Source organism: Cervus canadensis, chromosome 9 (genome assembly GCF_019320065.1).
Source record: "Cervus canadensis isolate Bull #8, Minnesota chromosome 9, ASM1932006v1, whole genome shotgun sequence".
In the NCBI taxonomy this organism is placed as follows: Eukaryota; Metazoa; Chordata; class Mammalia; order Artiodactyla; family Cervidae; genus Cervus; species Cervus canadensis.
The window spans coordinates 15381948-15403196 of NC_057394.1; the positions used below are offsets into that span (position 1 = coordinate 15381948).

Genomic DNA, 21249 nt, shown 5'->3' on the forward strand with positions numbered 1-21249 from the left:
TTGGCCCAAATTGAGAAGTTGTGCTTAATTTTTTACTTCAGGACTCTATATGATAGTGAAATGATGCAAATATGACTGAGGGCCAGTGGGAAGTGACACGGGAACTCATCACTAACAACAAAGTTCTGAAATGTGAGTGTGACTTCTTTCCATGAATTAGATCACATTCGAAATTTGTATACTAGTATGACCCTTACTGATTTGCTTTCTTGAGTGGGAGAGAAATTTTTGGTGCTAAAGCCTTTCTGCTGGTTACAGCCATACTATCCATAGAAATATACAGTGAACCACATCTGTAAATTTAAATTTGTAATAGCGATGTGAAAAAGTTAAAAGGTACAAATAATAGTAAGATATTTTTAAGCCAGTGTGTCAAAAATACTACATCAGCATGTAAAAAATGTAAAAAAATCATTGAGAAAAAAATGTAAAATCATTGAGATAAAAAAGAGTTTTATGCTATCTTTGAAATCTGTGTTGTATTGTACAGTTAAAGGACACTTCAGTTTGGATCAGATGCATTTCAAGACCTAAAAATTGCCATGTGAATAGTGCTACTGGGTTTTCATGGGTTCAAGGGTGGAGTGAATATAGCTTTCAATGCTTGGAATGATGTTCCTCATAGGTTTCATAGTTTGGGTTCCCCAGTCATAAACATTGAGGCAAACATTTGAGTGAAAGTGGCTTAATTTAGAAGTGATCCACATGTAGGGAGTGAAGTGAGACAAAAATAGGAAGGAAGCTAATAAAAAGTGTGTCAGCAAGAAAGTTACTGCTTTTGCAACTGGGCTCCTTCCCTTGGGGTCACCCTGGTAGACAGAATTATTCCAACTCACAGACAAGGGCACTGGGGCGTTTATCGACCCACTCCCCATCCATCACTGGTTAAGGGTTGAATCCAAGGTTTTTGGCTTGCTTTGCATATGGCCCCAGTGTGCTTCCATAGCTAGACAGAGGCCCTAAGTGGAGAGTGTCAGATAAGCAGTGAGCTCCTTAGTCCTGGTCAGGAGTCAGAGGACACGAGCTGGAAAGTAACAGCTTCTGCTCCAGCAGGTCACACTGTCCAAGGAGGGATCCTGTTAGCCTCAGGAACCCTAGGGACTTGATGTCACTGAGACTCTGCTTTATACCACTCGTCCTGTTCACTTATGCATTCCTAGCTCCTGGAATAGTAGGTGTTTATTAAATACTTGTTGACTGTATGACTTTCCCTGACTGCCTGCTTTATTCTTTCAGGCTCTCAATGTAAATGGGGCACATGGTTACCAATCATGGGTCAAGTCCTTAAAACTCCCTCATCAGAAAGGAAAAGAGATTTTCCCTTTCTAGCTCCAACAAAAAACAAAACAAAATCACCCCCACCCCCCCACCACCCCCACTCAACGTTCTCAAGGAAGAAATCCAGTTCGTCTGGTTAGCCATGAGGTTATCTCTGGGCCAAGCCCTTTGGACACGGACATGGCATATGATGATTGGCTAGATTTCAGCTGGGTGCCCACTCCTGAGTTTACAGAGGTGGATATATTACTAGGAGGAGTAATAGAGAAATTGTCACTATATTCAGAACTCTGGATACCCACAGCATTATGTTTAAATTGTGAATCCCGTTTTCCTATATGTCTTGATTGAAAATGCTTGAGGACCAGCATCATCTCAGTTGAACCATTTTAGTACTGCTCTTATACCTGCTGCAGATTTAACACTTAAAGCTTTGACTGTTTGGCAGAGATCCTGTAGACCAGTCATCTTCAACTTTTTGGAACTAGGGACCAGTTTCATGGAGGACAACTTTTCCACAGACCAGTGAGAGTGGATGAATTCAAGATGATTCAACTACTTTATTTATTGTGTACTTTATTTCTATTATTATTACATTGTGATATATAATGAAATAATTATAAAACTCACTAGACTGCAGAATCAGGGAGCCTAGAGCTTGTTTTTCTACAACTAGATGGTCTCATCCAGGGGTGATGGGAGAGAGTGACAGCCAAAGTGTGTTGCTTATGTCCAGTCTACTTTGTGATCTTGTTTTGGTTGCTGTCACTGCAGAAAACCCTGCTTTACAAAGATAGCTTGTTGGAAATGGAAGCAGGCTGTTCAGTGCTTTGTGGCAATCTCTTCTCCAGAGAATATCCTGTGGCAGGATATTCTGCCTTGACTTTAATCTAGAACGTATAGAAATTTGAAGTTGTCTCAAACATACTTTTTAGGTCACCATTACAGTCTTAAGAAGCTGATCCTCTTTCTAGCATGAACAAAGTTGATTCACCTGGCTTATTCACAGATGGGTCGCAGATCCATTCCTTCCCAGTTCGAGTCTTTTGTGGTTGGGATGTAATGCTCAAACTCATTAGAAAGCTGAGATAGGTGATCACACACCAGCTGGGAGAAAGAAGTCCCTGGTTCATTCTCTTTCAAAATCTCTGCTAATATTTGAAACACATCAAAAATCTCAATGTTCACTTGTCACCTCCATAGATCCAGTTTGGCATTGAATGCAGCCACTTTATTTCATTGGATAGCTGGTTGCTACATATATGTGTTGCAATGAACCCATAAGTGAAGTAGAACTCTTTATATTTTATCTTAAGTTTTCTTTTTGTTGGCAGTCTTATCATTGGGCCTCTACCCCGTATTAAAGAAACTCTCCAGCTATGTTTGTTTTTTACTCATTTTGGCTAAAGTTAGCTTGTGGGCTTACCAAAACTGTGATGGAGACAAGTGTGCAGCACAGAAAAGAGCCATTGATGGAAGTGGTAAATAAAATAATGGGCAGGTCTTGTGCACACTAAAATTAGTGATGGATTTTGATTTAAAGCCTATCATGAGATGTGGCTGTCCAGTTGAAGTACATCAACTTGTGCTGCTGTACAGCCTGCCAGCAGATGCAGCTTTTCACTGGCCGCTCACTGAAAGGGTTTTGATCTGAGTCTGCAAGCAGTTGCCTTATTTTGGTCTCTGTGCCGTCAACCTCTCTGCTAATGATAATCTGTGTTTGCATGTGCTCCCCAGTGCTAGCATCATCCTTTCAGCTCCTCCTCAGATCATCAGGCATTGGATTCTCATAAGGAGTGTGAAACCTAAATCCCTCACATGAGCAGTTCACAATAAGGTTTGTGCCTCTATGAGAATCTAATGCTACTGCTGATCTGACAGGAGGCAAAGCTCAGGTGGTAATGGGAGTGACGAGTGGAGGGGCTATAAATACTGATCAAGCTTCTCTTCCTTGCCCATTGCTCACCTCTTACTATGTGGCCTGGTTCCTAACAGGCCACAGACCAGTGGTTGAGGACCCCTTCTGTAGACCATATAATAATTAATAGTTTGCACAGATACAGATTTCCACCATGTGTCCCTGAGGTTTGTTTGGAAATGAATCTTCAAGTCCAATGAGATTGAATTTCCCTTAAGATATTGTTTTGTCCTCCTCACTAGAGTCAATGGCTGTCTTCATTAACTAGGCATAATATATTTAATGTTCAATGTTCATAATATATTCAATGTTCATCTGCTTTGTGGCATACGGCAGTGTATCCATCTTGACAAATAATATCCTATTGCATGTAATTCCAGATTTCATTTACCCATTCATAAGGTGGTGTACACTTGCTTCCTCCCAGCCGTAACACCTTTACCTTTGTATGAATAATGGTGTTATAACATTTGTAACTAAGTTTTCAAGTGGACATATGTTTTCATTTATCTTGGATAGATAACTATGAGAAGAATTGCTGGGTTATGTGGTAACTTTGTGGTTATACCATTTTACATTCCCACCAGCGGTATATGAGGACCCCAGTTTCTCTGCATCCTCTCCATTACTTGTTATTGCTCCTTTAGTCATAGTATTGAACCATTTCAGATCAGTAAACAAGTGCAGATAGAGGTCTTATGACATCTCCCTGGTGTTTGTAACTTCTGTGTCTGGCCTAGTGGTCCTGCACTGAAAGGCATTCACTGAACATCTGTTCAAAACAAAGTTTTATTTGTATGTTGTTTTAGGTTTTAGTTTTTAGAAAATGTTCTCACAAATTCTGAGGCTCACAGTAACCCTGTAGGAAATAAGATGAGTGAAGTATCTGGTCCTCTGGCTCTAGAGCCACTCTTCTCTGAACAATTTAACACTGGATTTCAACATTTCTTCTAAACATAGTATTAGTTTATTTTCAGAAAAGAATGCTAAAAAGTTTCAAAAAAATCTTAGTTTTAAAAAATACAGTAGAAGCTGAAGGGACTGAGTGTATTTGACAGTTTAGAGATGATAACTATGGTCCTGAGATAGTTGGAACTGAAGAGAACAGTATGGGGAATAGTGACAAGGGAAGTCACCAGACTTCCAACTTCAGCAAGCAATTTCTTCATCTTTGAAGCAGAACTAGTAGCTGAACATTTATAGGGATGGAAAATGTAGAGAATTTCAAAGACAACTGGAAATTAGGTGAGGAGTGATTATTTAGATTGTAGATTGCATTATCTGAGAAAGAGTTAACACCAGAGAGATGGGTAGTTGAAAACTGACAATTTTAAGCTCTGTCTTCCTTTTTGCAATAGAAAATTTCAAACATGCCTGAAAATAAAGAAATAGTATCAAGAAAATTGTATAATAAGCCACCATCGTGCCCATCAATAGAAAATAATCAACACATTGCCATTGTTACAACTTTGAGTTATAAAAAAAATGTTTGAATACATTAAGGATTTCTTTAAAATTGATTTCTTCTCCAGCTTATTGAGATCTAATTGACAATCAAAAATTGTATATATTTAGATGTACAACTTGATGATTTGACATCCATATACACAGAAATGCTCATCATACCAAGCCAATCAATGTATCTATTACTTCACATCTTAATCATTTAGATTTTTTTCTCTCTTTTATGTTGCAAACCCCCAAGCTCTACTCTCTCAGCAAATGAAAAGGACACAGTATAGAATTGTCAATTGTAGCCACATTGCCATACCCTAGTTCTGCAGGACATATTCATCTTGCATAACTGAAGCTAAAAGTCATTATTAATAACACCATTTTAGCCAACGTGCATGGGAAATTATCAAAGAATACTGAGGTGATCTTGTTATAAGCCCCACAAACTTTGATCTTTCTTCATTTAGAATGAAAGGGAAGAAAAGCTGCTGAGCTGGTAAGGCAGCCACACAAATAACTTACCACTTATGAGTGAGGGCCCAAGATTTTGTTCTCAGTCCTACTATAGTCATTGATTCATTCAGATAGCATATTCTTGGCACTTTTCACACACTGACCATCCACCAGTGGGCTAGTCTTGCTGGGTTGGACTTGAATCCAAATTAAGATTCATCATTTACTGATTCGAAGACCTTGGAGAAGTTCTGTCTTTGAGCCTCATTTTTCTCATCTGTAAAACAGATAACACCTCCTGGAATAGGTCATTGCTGGGAGCCATTATGGGAGATCCCACCCATGATGAGGTCATGAAGAAAATACCTGATAGGCAAGGCCGTTCAGGATCCCATCCATGACGAGGTCATGAGGAAAAAACCTGACACGCAAGGCCATTCGGGATACAAGGTTGGCCTCGGCCTCTACCCCACCCTGTATCCTCCCTCCTTTTCTGTTGTTGTTCTTGTTTGCCCTGCTGCAGATTCTTGTGTTGCCTGCCGAGAGTTCTCCTGCTCCTCTTTCACTGAATAAAGACCAACTTAAAACACTAATTAATAAATCTCCTGGACGCTGGTACCCTATGAAGGGGCCAGGGATGAAGGAAATGCTTCAATTCAAACCCTTTTGCTGGCATTCTGGCTTGTTTGATAAATGTGTGCTCTCATTGCAAAAAATGCTCATGATTGTTCTAAACATCCTAAGCATAGTACGCTAACAAAAGAAACTATTAAGCATAGGTCCCTCCGCGGGGTGAGAAAAGCTCCACAAATATAATAGCCACAAATGTGCCTAATAGAAAATACTTTAGATAGAGATTAGCTGGTGAGTTCCTGCAGGTAGTTAACTTTTAGACTAAGAGCCTGTTTTGTGCTATATCTGCTGTTTTTGCAATCCTTTGCATTTCTGTTCTGTAAACATGTAATGCTATCTAGTTCCCATGGAGATGACACCTATTAGAAAGAAAATAGATTAATCACAAGAAAAACAGGGCCGGCTACTGAAGTTGCTTAAGTCACACCACGTGCAAGCCATAAAATGTTAGCAGGCCTGAAGGCCAAATGATAAAGAAGACCCTTGTGAATGAAAAGTATGTGGGTGACATCCTGTTTCTGTTGAAGGTCAAGTTGCTGTAATGTTTTGAGATGACCTGTGTGTAAGCAATATGCACTTCCCCCCAAAAGACGTTGTTAAGGGTATAAAGGGGCAGTGCAAAAATAAACTTCAGACTTAGCCACCGAGCTATGGCTCACTGTGTCTCTCTCTCGCTGACGCCATTCATCCTGAGAGTACCCCTGGATCCTGCTGGGGCAAGGACCCCGGCAGGTCATTGTTTGAGTGAAAAGTGAAGTAAGTTTCCCACAAATGCACATAACCTGTGTTCTATAACATATGCCACTGTTACATGTTTGAGTTATAAAAAATGTTTGAATACATTAAGGATTTCTTTAAAATAGATTTCTCCTCCAGCTTTATTGAGCTGAGCTCATGATGAAAGAAATCATAAGGCAATCTCTCTGTCCCAAATTCCCCTTGTAAGAGGGCAGCAGAAAGCTCACAAGAGTTCCCCCCACAATGTAACCTGTGAGATGCAAGACATCTCACATGTTGTGGAGATCTCTAATGACAGCATGAATTCAGCTTTTGAAATCATTTGAAGTTTTCTAGTCTGTCACATTTCTCTAAATCTTGCAGCTCTATAACCATAATCTGTGCTAAACCCTGTTGTTGGCCATCATCAAATGTTTGGTGCCTGGTTTGTATTGGCCAAACCAAGGTCTTGTGCCCAATGTACACTGAGGTGAAACAAACTGAAAAGTTGGAGTTCTGAGCAGAGAAAGGTTTATTGCAAGGGTCAAGCAAGGAGTACGGGATGTTCATGCTCAGAAGGCTGGAACTCCCCAGTGGATTTCAGGGGAGGGTTTTTAAAGGCAAGCTGAGGGAGAGAGTCCAGGGTACTTGATTAGCTCATGCACTATTCCGATTGATGTGGAGGAGCAGGGTAATGAAATAGGGGTTATCATCATAAATCCTTAGGTTCCAGTTTATCATGGTTATCATAGAGTTAACTTCTTCCACCTGGTGGACTTTTTAGCATCTGCAAAACAACTCAGGAATGTGCACCAGACCCTGTTATAAAGATTCTGTGACTGCTGTATGGCTAATCTATTGATGAAGTTTTTTTTGTTATTACATCTTCACATTCTTCCAGTCATCCTTGAGCCAGCCTTTTGTGACTCAGAGGAAGGCTGGGAGACTGAAGCTTTTCTACAAACAAGAGACAGGCAGAGGGCATGGGGTGGGGGTAGGGTCTATCCCAGGAAGGTCCCTCAGGGTCCTGCTCCATTTCAGTTGGAGACCTTCCCACAGCACCCTCATTTGGTCCTGAGGAGGGCAGCGTGCCCAGAGGGTGGGCTGTTATCTCCTTTTGCCAGCTTTCTCCAGGTTTCTTCTCCAGTGCCTGGGGAGCCTCTGAGCACCGGAGATGGGCAGGGCCTGAGCCTCCCTTCTCCACCTTCTGGGTGAGTGCCTGGAAGAGCAGGAACTTCGGCAGAGTTTGCAGCCACGGGCGCTCCAGGGAGTTGGGCTGGTTGTGCCCCACGGTCAGCCTGCCTGCCTGCCTTTATCAAAGAGCTGGTAGCTTTGCCTCCCACCTGCGTGGGGCTTCTGGAAGCGTCTACCTGGGTGTCCCTTGGTCCTACAGCCCCACACGTGGCACACTGCATCCATCCTATGCCTGTGGCAGACCTGCACAGAGCGGGAGCCTCAGAGGTGGACTCTGGAGGCTGCTCAGTCCTGGGAGGCGGGACCTGGAGCACAAAGGGCGCTCCACTCTCAGAAGCAGGTGTTCTCTGGCTCCTGCCCAGTGGATCTGTTGGGCGGCCAGTCTCCAGCATCCCTGCCGGCGCCTCCAGGAGCAGCAGGAGCTCCACCGCTGCCCAAGCAGGGTGACCCCGGTCTGTGTCCACCTTGGCCGGCAAGATGCTGCCTGTGTCCCCGGAGGTGAAGACCAACCCGCTGCAGAAGGCGAACTTCTGCTCGCGCCTGTTTGTCTGGTGAGCGCCTCATCTGAGCTGTGACAGTCCCCGCGGGCACCTGCCTGACACTGCTGGCTTCTGTTGGGGACCAAGGGACAAGGAGAGGGTGCGCGCCCGGGGCTGGGAGGAGGACCCAGGAACCTGGTGTCCACCTTATCCAGCTGCCTCAGAGCCGCTCAGCAATTCATTATCAGTTCTGAAATAAGCTGCATCGTTCACCCCAAACAAGCAGCTTATGAAAAAACTTGCTTTATCTAATCAGTGCCCTGAACCTTTGCCATCTTCTAATAACGTCCCCACATTTCCCATGTTCCTTAGGTGAACATCTGAGTTCCAGCTGCCCTGGGCTCCCTCTCTCACCCTGTCTATGACCATGTCTTTCTTTCTCTCCCTGCTCCCCTCCCTGTGTGGTTGACTGTTTGTCCTAGTACCTAGTTGTGGTCAATTTCATGTGTGTACAAAACACAATTGTTTTTAATGAAATGAATGGGAACACCTTTCTGGAACACTTTTTGCTTTTTTCTGGGACACACAGCCAGGAGCAGAGTGTCTATTTGACCACAGCCCCTTTCCCTATTGCAAATATCTCCACTTCCTCCTTTGAGGACCAAACCCTGGGAATGGTGTCCCTGAAATCTGTGGGGTCTTATCCAGATCCCTAGCTCAGAGAAGCAGTACATGGTCTTGATGTAGATGGTCCTGCCCAGGAGTCCTATGGTCCTGAAACCACTGAAGGATCCCTGAGCTGCGAGGAAACACAGATGAAAAACACTGCAGAGAGCTGAAGCTCTTAAATGAAGTCTTCATCTAATAGCTGGGACTACAGAAAGGCAGGCCTGAACCTTTGGACTTTAATCACACTTGGGTGATTACTAGATCTTTTGTTTCTCAACTGTAACCCACTCATCTTTCCCACAATTTCTGATACTTCTTTTATGGGACACCCTAGGGGATCTCCAGGGAGATGGCAGCTCCTATGCTTGTTTTCTTGGTGGTATAGTCAGTGTATGTGGCTACATCTCTTGGCTATTTGATCGCCCTTAAGGAGAGAGGGTCCTAGAAGAAGAAATATGTGTATGGTTACCATAAATAATAGCAAAATAGATAAATGTCTCTTTAATTTCAGGTAGGGCAAGAAACTCTCAAAGCACATTCTGTTTGTTGATTTTTAAAATGTATGTGCATAGAAATGGAAGGTGGAGACTTTTATTTTGGTTGGCACCCATTTCCAGTTTTCCTGCTGGAGAGGAAGGAACCTCTTATTTCACACCTGAAGACACTGAAGCATAGAGGTTGAGTAAGTTGCCTACTATCACACAGCTAGTAAGCAGTGGAGGGGGATCCTCTCAAGCCAGGCAGTCTGGTTCTGGAGTCTACGTTTCTTGTGTATGTAACTGCCGTGCTTGCCATGGAATTGGTTGCCTGGACTTGTGCCAGGATCCTAGCCCAGGCTGAGATCCCTTATCATGACTGGGGAGGTTCTTTCTCCACTTAGATTCCCACAACCAATGTGTAAACTGATGGTGAGACTGGTATAGCACAAGCTTTGCTCAGTGAGCAAAGAATGGAAAAACGGAGACTTAGTTTGCAAATCAACCTTTCAGCCCAATTTGGACTGAGATGCTGTGTATATATGAGGGTTGAAGTAAATGGAAGGAAATCAGATTAACAGAGGGAGGCATATTCATGGCTTATGCAAGAATGGGGTGTGATTTGGACCTGAAATTAAGACAACACTCCTTTGTAGTCCTTGTATGAGCTCTTCACTTTTTTGTCATAGCCATTGTCAACTGTAATGGTCCTGGTGGGTTCATTAAGCATGCTAATATATTACAGTGAATGCATAATGATGCTCTGTGTCTATTTGAGGTTAGATCTTCTGCCGTTTGGGTCCTGGCTAGTTCTAATCAGTTCTTATTTTTCTCTTTCCTTTTATGATTGAGTCTGAAACTCAGATAAGAGCAACTGTTTTCCATTTGAGAAAGGGGCAGGGATATAATTCTGGGGCAACAGCCTTTCCTTTTTACTGCTCCTCTTTCCTGATAGACTCTGAAGGGGAAAGGTTGGTCTTCTGAGCCGCTTCCTGCTGAGCATGGGCATTGTCATATGTTGGGTTAGAGGAGCAGAATTTTTCCTGATTCAACAAAAATGAATCTGATTGTCACCAGGCTAGAGTCCCAGTTTCTCATAGCCCCGGGTTAAGACCATCTGCAGCTTGATTACCTCAGTTCTCCAAGAGATAAAACTAATGAGACAATTGAGGAATCATGGACCAAAGAACAGGAGAAGGAAAGTAACTGTAAGGGTTCTAAGAATGGCCGTAGAAGCTCAGGGAATCTGGGGGTGCTTATTTTGAAACTGTCACAGATTTGTTCAGTCAGGCAATTCTTGTTCTGAGCATTTAGCCAAGTGGCCTCTCTAAAAAAAAATTTTTTTTTATTGGAGTATAGTTGATTTACAGTAATGTGTTAGTTTCAGGAGTACAGCAAGGTAAATCAATTATACATATATCCACTTTTTAAAAAAGATTATTTTCTTTAAAAAAGAAAAAAGATAAAGGCTATTACAGAGTATTGAGTAGAGTTCCCTCTGTTTTACAGTAGGTTCTTATTAGTTATCTATTTTATATATGCTTCCTTTGTGGCTCAGATGATAAAGAATCCAGCTGCAATGCAGGAGACCTGGGTTAGATCCCTGGGTTGGGAAGATCCCCTGGAGAAGGAGATGGCAACCCACTCTGATATTCTTGCCTGGAGAATCCCATGGACAGAGGAGCTTAGTGGGCAAAAGTTCATGGCGTCACAAAGAGTTAGACACAAATATAGTAGTTTATATATGTCAATTCCAGTCTACCAATTGTCCCTTCTTCCCTTACCCCCTGGTAACCTTAAGTTCATTTTCTACATCTGTAACTCTATTTCTGTTTGTTAGGTAAGTTCATTTGTACTGTTTTTTAAAAATTCCATGTATGTATAAGTGAAACCTATGATATTTGTCTTTGTCTGCAAGTGGCTTTCTCTGGCAGTTGGGATGCACTCTCTTCTATCAGACCGCTTGTTAACATAGAAACAACAGGAAATGGTTGCGGCACAGATTCCCCCTTGATCAGCCAGCAGGTAATCAAGAGCTTTGTAGTGGTCAAGTGTCATGCGGGCTAGAGGGTCCAGTAAGATTTTGTCATTCTAAGGTTAGAACTGGTTTCTCCATTTACCCAGGTGAGTCTCTGATTTTTTTTTTTAATGGTTATGGCATTATAAATTGTTTCATTCTAAGCTCATCAGGGATCCTACAAGAGAGACAACTGCTATTACAAGTCCAGCTCCCCTCCTGACTAGATGAATGCCCCCCTTTGATTCACAGGTTGTGCAAGTATAATTAAAATCTGGAGTAACCTTGATCTGAGTGTGAATCACCTACAGCCCAGTGTCCCCTGGTAGAGTTTTCTTGGAGACACTTGATGGCTCATTGTGGATGGCCCTTGCTATAGGGGCCTTGAGGAATATACATCCTGCAGGGGTGCACACACTGTCTTTGGGTTTTCTTAAGTCACATTTAGGCTCATGGTGGTGCCCTTCCATCCAGGGTACTTGCTGCATGGCCAGACCACTCCATGTTTGGTATGATCCTGTTCCCACAGCCATTTCGGCCATGCCTGTAGGTGGAAGGCTCATAGTGAACAGTTGGTTGAACTCCCAGAAAACAGAGATTTGACTAACAAATACGCCTTTGCAAGGGTGTGGTGGCAGTGGGCAACCTTGATGTCCTTGGGCAGAAGCCTAGGCATGGATGAATTAAACTGTAGTTTGGTGATGTTGTCAGCTGTTAGTGGAGTTCCCTGAAAGTCTGGCGGGCCATATTTATTCCCCGACTTAGGGTGATGGTAACAGATCAAGCAGTCAGTAGAACTTCAGCCCTTTTGGATGTTTGAATGTTACTTTTTAAAATAAATGAATCTGCCAGGGAGTGATACCAAGGAGGACCATAAGAAGAATCAACTGTGCCTTTTAGTTGGGAAGATATTACTTATCTTGAGTTTGTCTTCAGAAGATTGGGGTCAGAAACAGGCTCACATGAGCATTCTGGCTGAAGGGAGTCTGACAGGACTGTAAGGAGTTCAGGGTCCAGAGCCTGTTAGACTCAGGGTACTGTGTCTATAAGATAATTGCCTGTAAAAATTCCTCTGTGTTGACAGCTGATCTAAAGAGATCTTGACCTCAGGGTTGAAACTGCTTTGAATATGACTGGTGCTCAGACACTTTAGTCGTATCTGACTCTTTGCAATCCCGTGGACTGTAGCCCACCAGGCTCCCCTGTCCGTGGGATTTTCCAGGCATGAATACTGAAGTGGGTTGCTATTTCCTTGTCCAAGAGATCTTCCCAATCTAGGGATCAAACCAGCATCTCTTACATCTCCTGCATTAGTGGACAGGTTCTTTACCACTAGCGCCACGTAGGTGTCCTTGAATCTGATACAGTTCAGAAGATTTAAGTCCTCAGTAATATAGGAACATATCTGCAGCCTTACCCACAATGGCCATTCAGCTCTATTCTGCTTGCCTGAAACACAGTTACTTTATTTTCATTTCTAGATATATTTTCTCCTTAATAGTTAAGGCAGATGTACAATGCAAGTTCAGTAGGCCACAAACAGCCTGCTTTTAAGTTATACCCTATATAAGCCAGGATGACTTTCCTATGCCTAGAATGTATGTGTGTTAAGCACAAGTCTAAATTCCCCCTGTATCTTTATATATTTAAAATGTAGACTTCTTTTTTTAACGATGTCCATGAATGTAGGTTTCTAATTAGAGATGTGTAATTTGGATATATGTCACTCTCCTATTAATGTTTAACAGATGGCTAAACCCCTTATTTAAAATTGGCCACAAATGGAAATTAAAGCAAGATGACATGTACTCTGTGCTTCCGGAAGATCGCTCCCAGCACCTTGCAGAAGAGCTGCAAGGGTGAGCACAGACATCAGGGAGAAGGGAGGAAGAGTGAGAATTTCCACCTGTGGCTGAAGGTTTGGGGGAGGCTTTGCTTCCTCTGGGTTCTTCTGAGCCTCCTCCCCTGACACTGCACACTCACCCCCTCGGGCAGACCCCGGGCTTAGCCCACTTTGGAGGCTGGGGGAGGCTGTGTTCCCTGTGCATCTGTGGACGTGGAGGGAGCCCGCAGCCATGGCCCTGAAGGCTGTGCTCTGTCCCTGGAGGTGGGGTCCCTGGAGGAGGATGTCTGCCCTCCTGAGCTGCTCATGACCTGTGAATCCAGCAAATCTAGGCAGGAACTTGTTTCCAGAATCTGGGACTTTTCCCTCAAGGCCTGTTTCTCTGGTGCTTCAGAGTCTGCACCACTCATCTTTCAGGAGCCCTGTGAGCAGTCAGCCAGCATCTGTGGGGCCCCACAGAGCGCCCTGTAGTGAAGGCTCGTCTCCCACTCCGCCCCTCCCCCATTTCCCTGGGGGGACACGCTGTTCTTCACTGTGCTCTGTTTCTCTTCGCAGGTACTGGGATCAGGAAGTTAAGAGAGCCCAGAAAGACACACAGGAGCCTTCCTTAATGAAAGCAATTGTAAAGTGTTACTGGAAATCCTATTTAATTTGGGGATTGTTTGCATTTCTTGAGGTAAAAGATTTTCACACTGTACATTGCTTTTTGGTGTATGTATCTCCATACTGGGGAGAGAGGCCAGTAGTCTAAGGTCTGAGGATAGACCCTCACGGAAACATGATAGAGCTCAGAAGTTGTATTTATCATTAGAATGGCAAGGACTGGACTCCAGGGGTTACTATTTTTCTTTTAACCGATTAAAGAGTGTTGTGGAAGGATGGCTTTGAAATAAAAGACATTTTATATTATGTTAGAAAGTTCCTGGTGCTCAGTATAAACAATGACTGATCTTTGACCAAAAGAAGATTCCAGCAGCCTCAGGCAATATGTGCCCTGTCATTTAGAGGAAGGTAATTTGGGGTTTTAGAAAAGGCAGAGGAACCAGAGATCAAATTGCCAACTTCCGCTGGATCATTGAAAAAGCAGGAGAGTTCAAGAAAAACATGTATTTCTGCTTTATTGACTATGCCAAAGCCTTTGACTGTGTGGGTCAAAATAAACTGGAAAATTCTGAAAGAGATGGGAATACCAGACCACCTGACCTGCCTCTTTAGAAACCTGTATGCAGGTCAGGAAGCAACAGTTAGAACTGGACATGGAGCAACAGACTGCTTCCAAATAGGAAAAGGAGTATGTCAAAGCTGTCTATTGTCACCATGCTTATTTAACTTATATGCAGAGTACATCATGAGACATGCTGGGCTAGAAGAAGCACAATCTGGAATCAAGATTGCCGGGAGAAATATCAATAACCTCAGATATGCAGATGACACCACCCTTATGGCAGAAAGTGAAGAGGAACTAAAGTGCCTCTTGATAGAAGTTGAAGACAAGAGTGAAAAAGTTGGCTTAAAGCTCAACATTCAGAAAACTAAGATCATGCCATCTGGCCCCATCACTTCATGGGAAATAGATGGGGAAACAGTGGAAACAGTGTCAGACTTTATTGTTTGGGCTCCAAAATCACTGCAGATGGTGATTGCAGCCATGAAATTAAAAGATGCTTACTCCTTGGAAGGAAAGTTATGACCAACCTAGGTAGCATATTAAGAAGCGGAGACGTTACTTTGCCAACAAAGGTCTGTCTAGTCAAGGCTATGATTTTTCCAGTGGTCATGTATGGATGTGAGAGTCGGACTGTGAAGAAAGCTGAGTGCCGATGAATTGATGCTTTTGAACTGTGGTGTTGAGAAGACTCTTGAGAGTCCCTTGGACTGCAAGGAGATCCAACCAGTCCATCTTAAAGGAGGTCAGTCCTGGGTGTTCATTGGAAGGACTGATGCTGAAGCTGAAACTTCAATATTTGGCCACCTCATGTGAAGAGTTGACTCATTGGAAAAGACCCTGATGCTAGAGGGATTGGGGGCAGGAGGAGAAGGTGATGACAGAGGATGAGATGGCAGGATGGCATCACCGACTTGATAGACACGAGTTTGAGTAAACTCCAGGAGTTGGTGATTAACAGGGAGGCTTATCGTGCTGCGATTCATGGGGTTGCAAAGAGTCAGACACGACTGAGCAACTGAACTGAATTGAACTGTATTTGGACCCCAGTCCAGAATAACGTGTATTTTATGAGGCTTTTCTTATAGTTTAACAAGGTAAAAATTGTTACTTTCACCAGGTCACATCTGATAAATGCTTTTCTGAGAAGATAACCATCACCTCTCCTTCACCAGGGTAACAGAACCCAAGGCCCTGCATCTGGACTGTAGCCGCCCACAACTCCTAAGAGCACACCTTTCCTCAGGCTGACCTCTTCCCCATGGGCTGGCACTGTGAGCCAAAGCCCCCATGGGGAGGAGCTCCAGCTTCACCGTGAATTCTGTGCACCCTCCATGCTGCTTTCTTTCCCTGGTTGTGGGGATGGATTCCTGGTTGAAGGGGGATCCTGGTAGCCTGGCATTGGTAGAGGGTGGAGGAAGGAACGTGCAGGGCAAACCAGAGGCAAAAAGCTGCGAGGTCAGTGACCTCTATGACCCTGAAGATCCTGGGTGAAGACCCCCCAGAGGACAGTCCACCTGAGGACACAGTGCCGGCAGCCCCCTGCTCTGGCTGACCTGCTGGAGGTCTGCTGCAGACCCCCTGGGTGGCTCGTGCTCTCCGTGGTCCCTTAGTGCTGCCTTAGGGACACGGGCGGGCTGCGAGTGTGTGAGAGCAGGGGGGATGGAAGATGCAGTTGCTGTGAAAGGGGGGTTTTAGGTGGAGAAATTGTGAGGTGTTGTCAGTTCATTGTGTTGGGGTGAGGTGGGTGGGCCAGGTGGGCGGTATAGCTCTTGTTTAAAGGCCGTGCTGTACTGAAGGGCACTGCGGGCAGTGGGCAGCTGGGCAGGTGAAGTCCTCCCCACACAACTGGAGATACGGAGAGTCTGTCAGCTCCCAGGGGACTGGGTGGTCCTGGGGGATGGAGTTCTCACTGATGTCAGAAGAGGATTGGCCATTGTTCCAGAGGGTGGACAGATATGTGGGGCAGAGTGCCACCCTAGAGAGGGCACTGACCACCTAGATGCTGCAGTGCCTTGTGAAGGATATGGGGTGGGAGAGGGAGCAGGAGCCCTTCAGGCTGTCCCAACCCTTCTTTGTCCCATGTGCAGCTGTCCCAGTGATGGTATTTCCACATAGTCACAGTAAGTCTCTGTATGAAATAAATACACAGGTGGCAAGCTGGTGTGGCCTGCTTCTGCAGGATTTCCTGACCTCACACAGCAGAGCTGTCATGAATTCTGATTATCAGGAAACCCTGGGGCTTCGGTGTGTGCCTGTGACTCATGCCAGGTGCCTGGTTGGATGAGTGGTCTCCAGGTTTAATGTTTGATCATATCCTGGAGCAGGTCCTTCTCTGCTGTCCCTGGTTCTCTGGTTTCTCTTTGGTACCAGATTCTAAAGAGTCTTAAAGTCAGGTGGGTTCAAAGCATAGCCCATGTGGCTGGGTTTGAACTGAGCTATTGGTTTTTCTTGCTGTCCTGGGCTGTTAGCCCCTTGAGTGGGGTCACTAAGCCTTGGATAGATCCCATTCTGAGTCCTGGGTCTTGGCTGTGGCAGCTCATGGGAGAAGCAGACATAGAGGGAGAGGTTGCACGATCTGAGGTTCTTCCTGAGACGGAATCCTCCCCACTGTGGTGCTGGGAGTGTTGATTTCAAAGTTGTCCAGCCCCAGTAATGCTTCCTGCTGCTGATCCAAGAAGGCCAGGCCTGGGGCTGCATAAGGTGCAACTGGTAGAGCCCTGGGCCCTTTCAGGAGTTTGGTCGCTGGGTGGTCATGAAGGAGAAGTGGGGAGTAGAGGACGTAAATGTAGGGGCTCATCTGTGTAGTAGTATTACTAGCAGTACTAGTTAAATAATTGATTTTCTGAAGCAATTCCCATGTTGTGATCAATCTTTATTGCTTGTTGTTCTTTATATTTTAGATGGTGGAAGATCTAAACTCAGCCCAGGATTTTCTAAAACACAAACATGTTTCCTTTTGATCTCCAGCCCTCTTTTAATCCCTCAGGTGCACAGAGTGCCCTGTGGGTCATCCATGATCCCAAGCAGTGTGCTCTTACCACCCACAGCACGGGCGGGGCATCACAGGTACTCCTGGCGGCACCAGTGGGAAAAAGCAGGGTGACACCAGTCCAGAGTGAGGCTTTTAGGGTTTTAGGATTTTGAGATATGAAAACCTCTGTCCTATGAGAAGGGCTTCCCTGATAGCTCAGCTGGTAAGGAATCTGCCTGCAATGAGGGAGACATGGGTTCCATCCTGGGGTTGGGAAGATCCCCTGGACAAGGGAAAGGCTACCCACTCTAATATTCTGGCCTGGAGAATTCCATGGACTGTCCTGTGAGAACTGAGGAGTATCTCTACCTCTCAGAGAAACAAGTACCAGGCTATGGAGCACTTGCTGGTCACCTCTAATTAGAACAGAACGGCCAGAGAGTTCCCAGCACCCTGGCCCCTGTGTGCACCTCCACGGGTACTGCAGGTGGGGAGGACAGGTCTCCGCCTGCTTGGGGCCCTCAGGGTGGAGAGGAGGAGCCTGAAACCTCTGCCTGGGCTTGAATCACAGAGACCACCTCCCCAGGTCATCAGCGCTTCTCTCTGAGAGGTAAGGTCACCATTGCTGGTGTGTGAGTGGGGTGACCTCAGAGAGCCAGAGTGGGTTCACCCAGTCCCTTCCCCTGAGAGGGGAGGTGTGGCCGGGAGTTATGTCCTCTTCCCAGGACCCTAAGAAGTGGCCCAGCTTTGTCCAGTCACTTGGCCTTGGTCTGAGGCCACTTTTGCTGGTGGTCTCTGATCCAGGTGGAGCCCGTGGGAAGCCCATGTGTGTGTAAACCTTCACTCTGGAGCTCAGCTGATGGACAGGAAGTAAACAGGATCCTCTGTGTCCCACAGTGGGCTTTGTGCCAGGACTCAGGCCTGGTTCCCCAGGAGCTGAGTGGGCTTTGCCTTTATTTCCCAACACTTTCTTCCATGTGTCCCTCACTTTGCTCAACCCAGGAGGCAGAGGAGTGGCTGCTGGTGGCAGAGATACTGTGGGCTCAGAGCAACCACTGAGGACCACACAGCAGGGGAGAGGAGGAGGGGGCACTGAGCCAAGCAGACTGGGACCTGCAGAGCAGACCTGCTGTGTGGGCCCTGCTGGTTCTTGAGAGCATAGCATTAGCCATTAGGTGTTAGTAATATCCACAGTGATGACCTTGAGTTATAAATGAGGGTTTTATACCCATCTTCTTTTCTTTTTCTAAGCATATGTAAGGGTTTTTTTTTTAATTGTTTTAATTTTTTTAATTTTTATATTAGTTGGAGGCTAATTAATATGTAAGTTTTTAATGTAAAATAAAAAGAATTTTTTAAATTGAAGTATGATTGGCTTACAATGTTATATTATTTTCTGGTATACATCGTTAGTGATTTAATATTTTATACAGTATATGATAACTTTAGTTACCAACTATCACCAAGCAAAATTATTCCAATATTATTGAATATATTTCCTATGTTGTATAATTCCATGATTTATTTATTTTTTAAAATTTTATATATTTATTTTTTGCCTCCAATCCCCTTTTACTTATTTTATAATTTGGAATTTGTACCTTTTAAGTTGCCTCACCTATTTCACTTGTTTCCTCCGTCCTCCTCAATCCATTTTCTTTATGTAATCAGGGAAATTGGAGACTCTCTTTGAAAGATTGCATTCATAATGGTTAAAAATTTTAGCAATCTGTGTAGAAGTGAAACGTCTACAGTCTAGAAAATTTGGCTTTACACATGACTTTTCTCAAGAGTTCTTGTTCCACTGGGGTCGCCTGTGAGGAACAGTGAGTTTTCCAAGCCTTTGTGAATCCAGCCTCTGTCATTAAGAATAGAGTAAGTCTCAAACCAGGACTTCTAATAATAAAAGTGATGAAAAACCCTTGTTTTTATGGTGGTTTCAGAGCACTATGAGATGTTGTAGCTCGTTTAGTTGTCCCAGGATTCCTCCGAGGGAGGCAAGACAGGTATTTTCACAGATAGAGACCCGGAGGCCCAGGAGGACACAAGATGGGCTTAGGGTCATGTGACTTACAGGTGGCTGACCTGGTTTCTGGAGCACAGTGTTCTGACTCCTAGACCCGTGTTCTCTGTGTTCTGTTCTCTCCTCCCACAGCCTCCACAGAGGCTCAGAGCCAAGAGGAGCTGTTTTTCTAGCAACAGCTCTGGCCCCTCTGTCAACTGCTTTCAGTAGTGTTTTTTTTTTTTCTTTTTAATTTCCTGTAGGTTTTTAAGAACACTTCAAAAATACAAAAATAGAATAGAATGAAAGGGCTCTCTGGCAGAAAGACTGTTGTGAGTTGCTTGTGTTTTTCAGAAATAGATGACAGGAGAAACTCTGAAGACAGAGTAGAAGTTATTCTTCTGAGGGACATTTACACTGATAAAGGAAATCTCCATTTGTAAAGGTGTCTCCCTCTCTGTACCAGTAAAAGAAGGATGGCTCTAAATCACAGCAGAATCCTGTTGAAGGACAGTCTTTAAGAAGGATGAAATCTGCATAACACACCCAACCCTGCTGTAGTCTAAGCTGCTTTTCCTGTTAACCTCTCATAGGTGCCCCATCACCTTTCCTTCTGTCTTTAGCTGGAGATGCATTTAACTTGGTGGCTTGGGCATCTCAGGGAGTTACTCAGCTCTCCTTGATATTTTGCATGCGTGTCAGAAATATTCATGTTAATAAACTTCTGTTTGATTTTCTCTTGTTATTCTGTCATTTATTACAGGGATCCTCAGCTAAGAACTCAGAAGGGTAAAGGGAAATAAGCCCCTATGTCTATGTCACCCTAAGTCAGCTTCAGTAATTGCCATAATGAGCAGTCTTGATTCATCTGAAACTTATCCTCACTTCCCAAGATTATTTTAAAGCAGTTCCAAGACATCATATCATTTTTATCTATAAACATTTTAGTATGTATCTTTAAAAGATGTGGAACCTCCCCCCACTAAACATGTTTAGCATAAACATTATTTTTATAGACTTCCCTGGTATCTCAGACAGTAAAGCGTCTGCCTACAATGCGTGAAACCCAGGTTCATTCCCTGGGTTGGGAAGATCTCCTGGAGAAGGAAATGGCAACCCACTCCAGTATTCTTGCCTGGAAAATCCCATTGAGGGAGGAACATGGTAGGCTACAGTCCATGGGGTTGCAAAGAGTTGGACATGGCTGAGCAACTTCACTTTCACTTTATTGTTTTTATGCATAAATATTAACTTTAATATCATTGGTATCTAGCCAGTGCTCACGGTTGTCTTTTACCCCTCTTCTGTTGGAAGCAGTGTTAAATAAGGTACTTTTGGCTGACACAGGTTATACAGATTGCTTTTCTGTTCCCCTCCACCCCATGCCTCTAGGTTGTTTATCCTGTAGAGATTCCCACAGCCTGGATTTGGCTGATCACATCTCCCCCTGTGTCAATTAACATGTTCCTCTGGCACCGTAGGTTGGTGTTTAGGTCTAGAAGTTTGATGTAGCTCATTTGAATTTTCTTCACCCCTTTTGTCTATGTAGGAGGTAGGGTTGTATATCTCCCTTATAAGCTACATAACATCTTGTGTGTGTGTGTGTGTATGTGTGTGTGATGTTGGAGCTACTCATGATCCTTGCTCAAGGTCCATTAATTTATTAAGGGTTGCAAAGTGGGGATGCTCTAAGCTCTTTGGTTAATGCTGAGCTATAGTTTTTATAGGGAGAGTAGAGGAAAATATTTTCAGTTTTTAAAACCTGTTTTCAAAATGGGGAATTGATCCTCCTCTAGTGAGGAGAGGGGCTAGTGAGTTTTCATGGTTGTTTGTTTGGTTTGGTTTTGTGAATGTCAGTTTGAGCTCATGGATTTAAGCATTTCTGATCTGCTTCAGTCCATTTTATTTGTTATGCTTGTGTCAACCTTTGGCCATCTTTGGGCAGTGGGGGTATATTCAGGTTGGGTCTAAGTCTT

The 21249-nt window shown here is 44.1% G+C and overlaps 1 protein-coding gene and 1 pseudogene; both read left to right on the forward strand.

Annotated features, from left to right (window-relative positions):
- Positions 1 to 21249, forward strand: part of LOC122447477 (ATP-binding cassette sub-family C member 4-like) — a 1659665-nt gene that overhangs the window by 1334078 nt on the left and 304338 nt on the right.
- On the forward strand, positions 7740 to 18330 carry LOC122447482 (annotated as a pseudogene).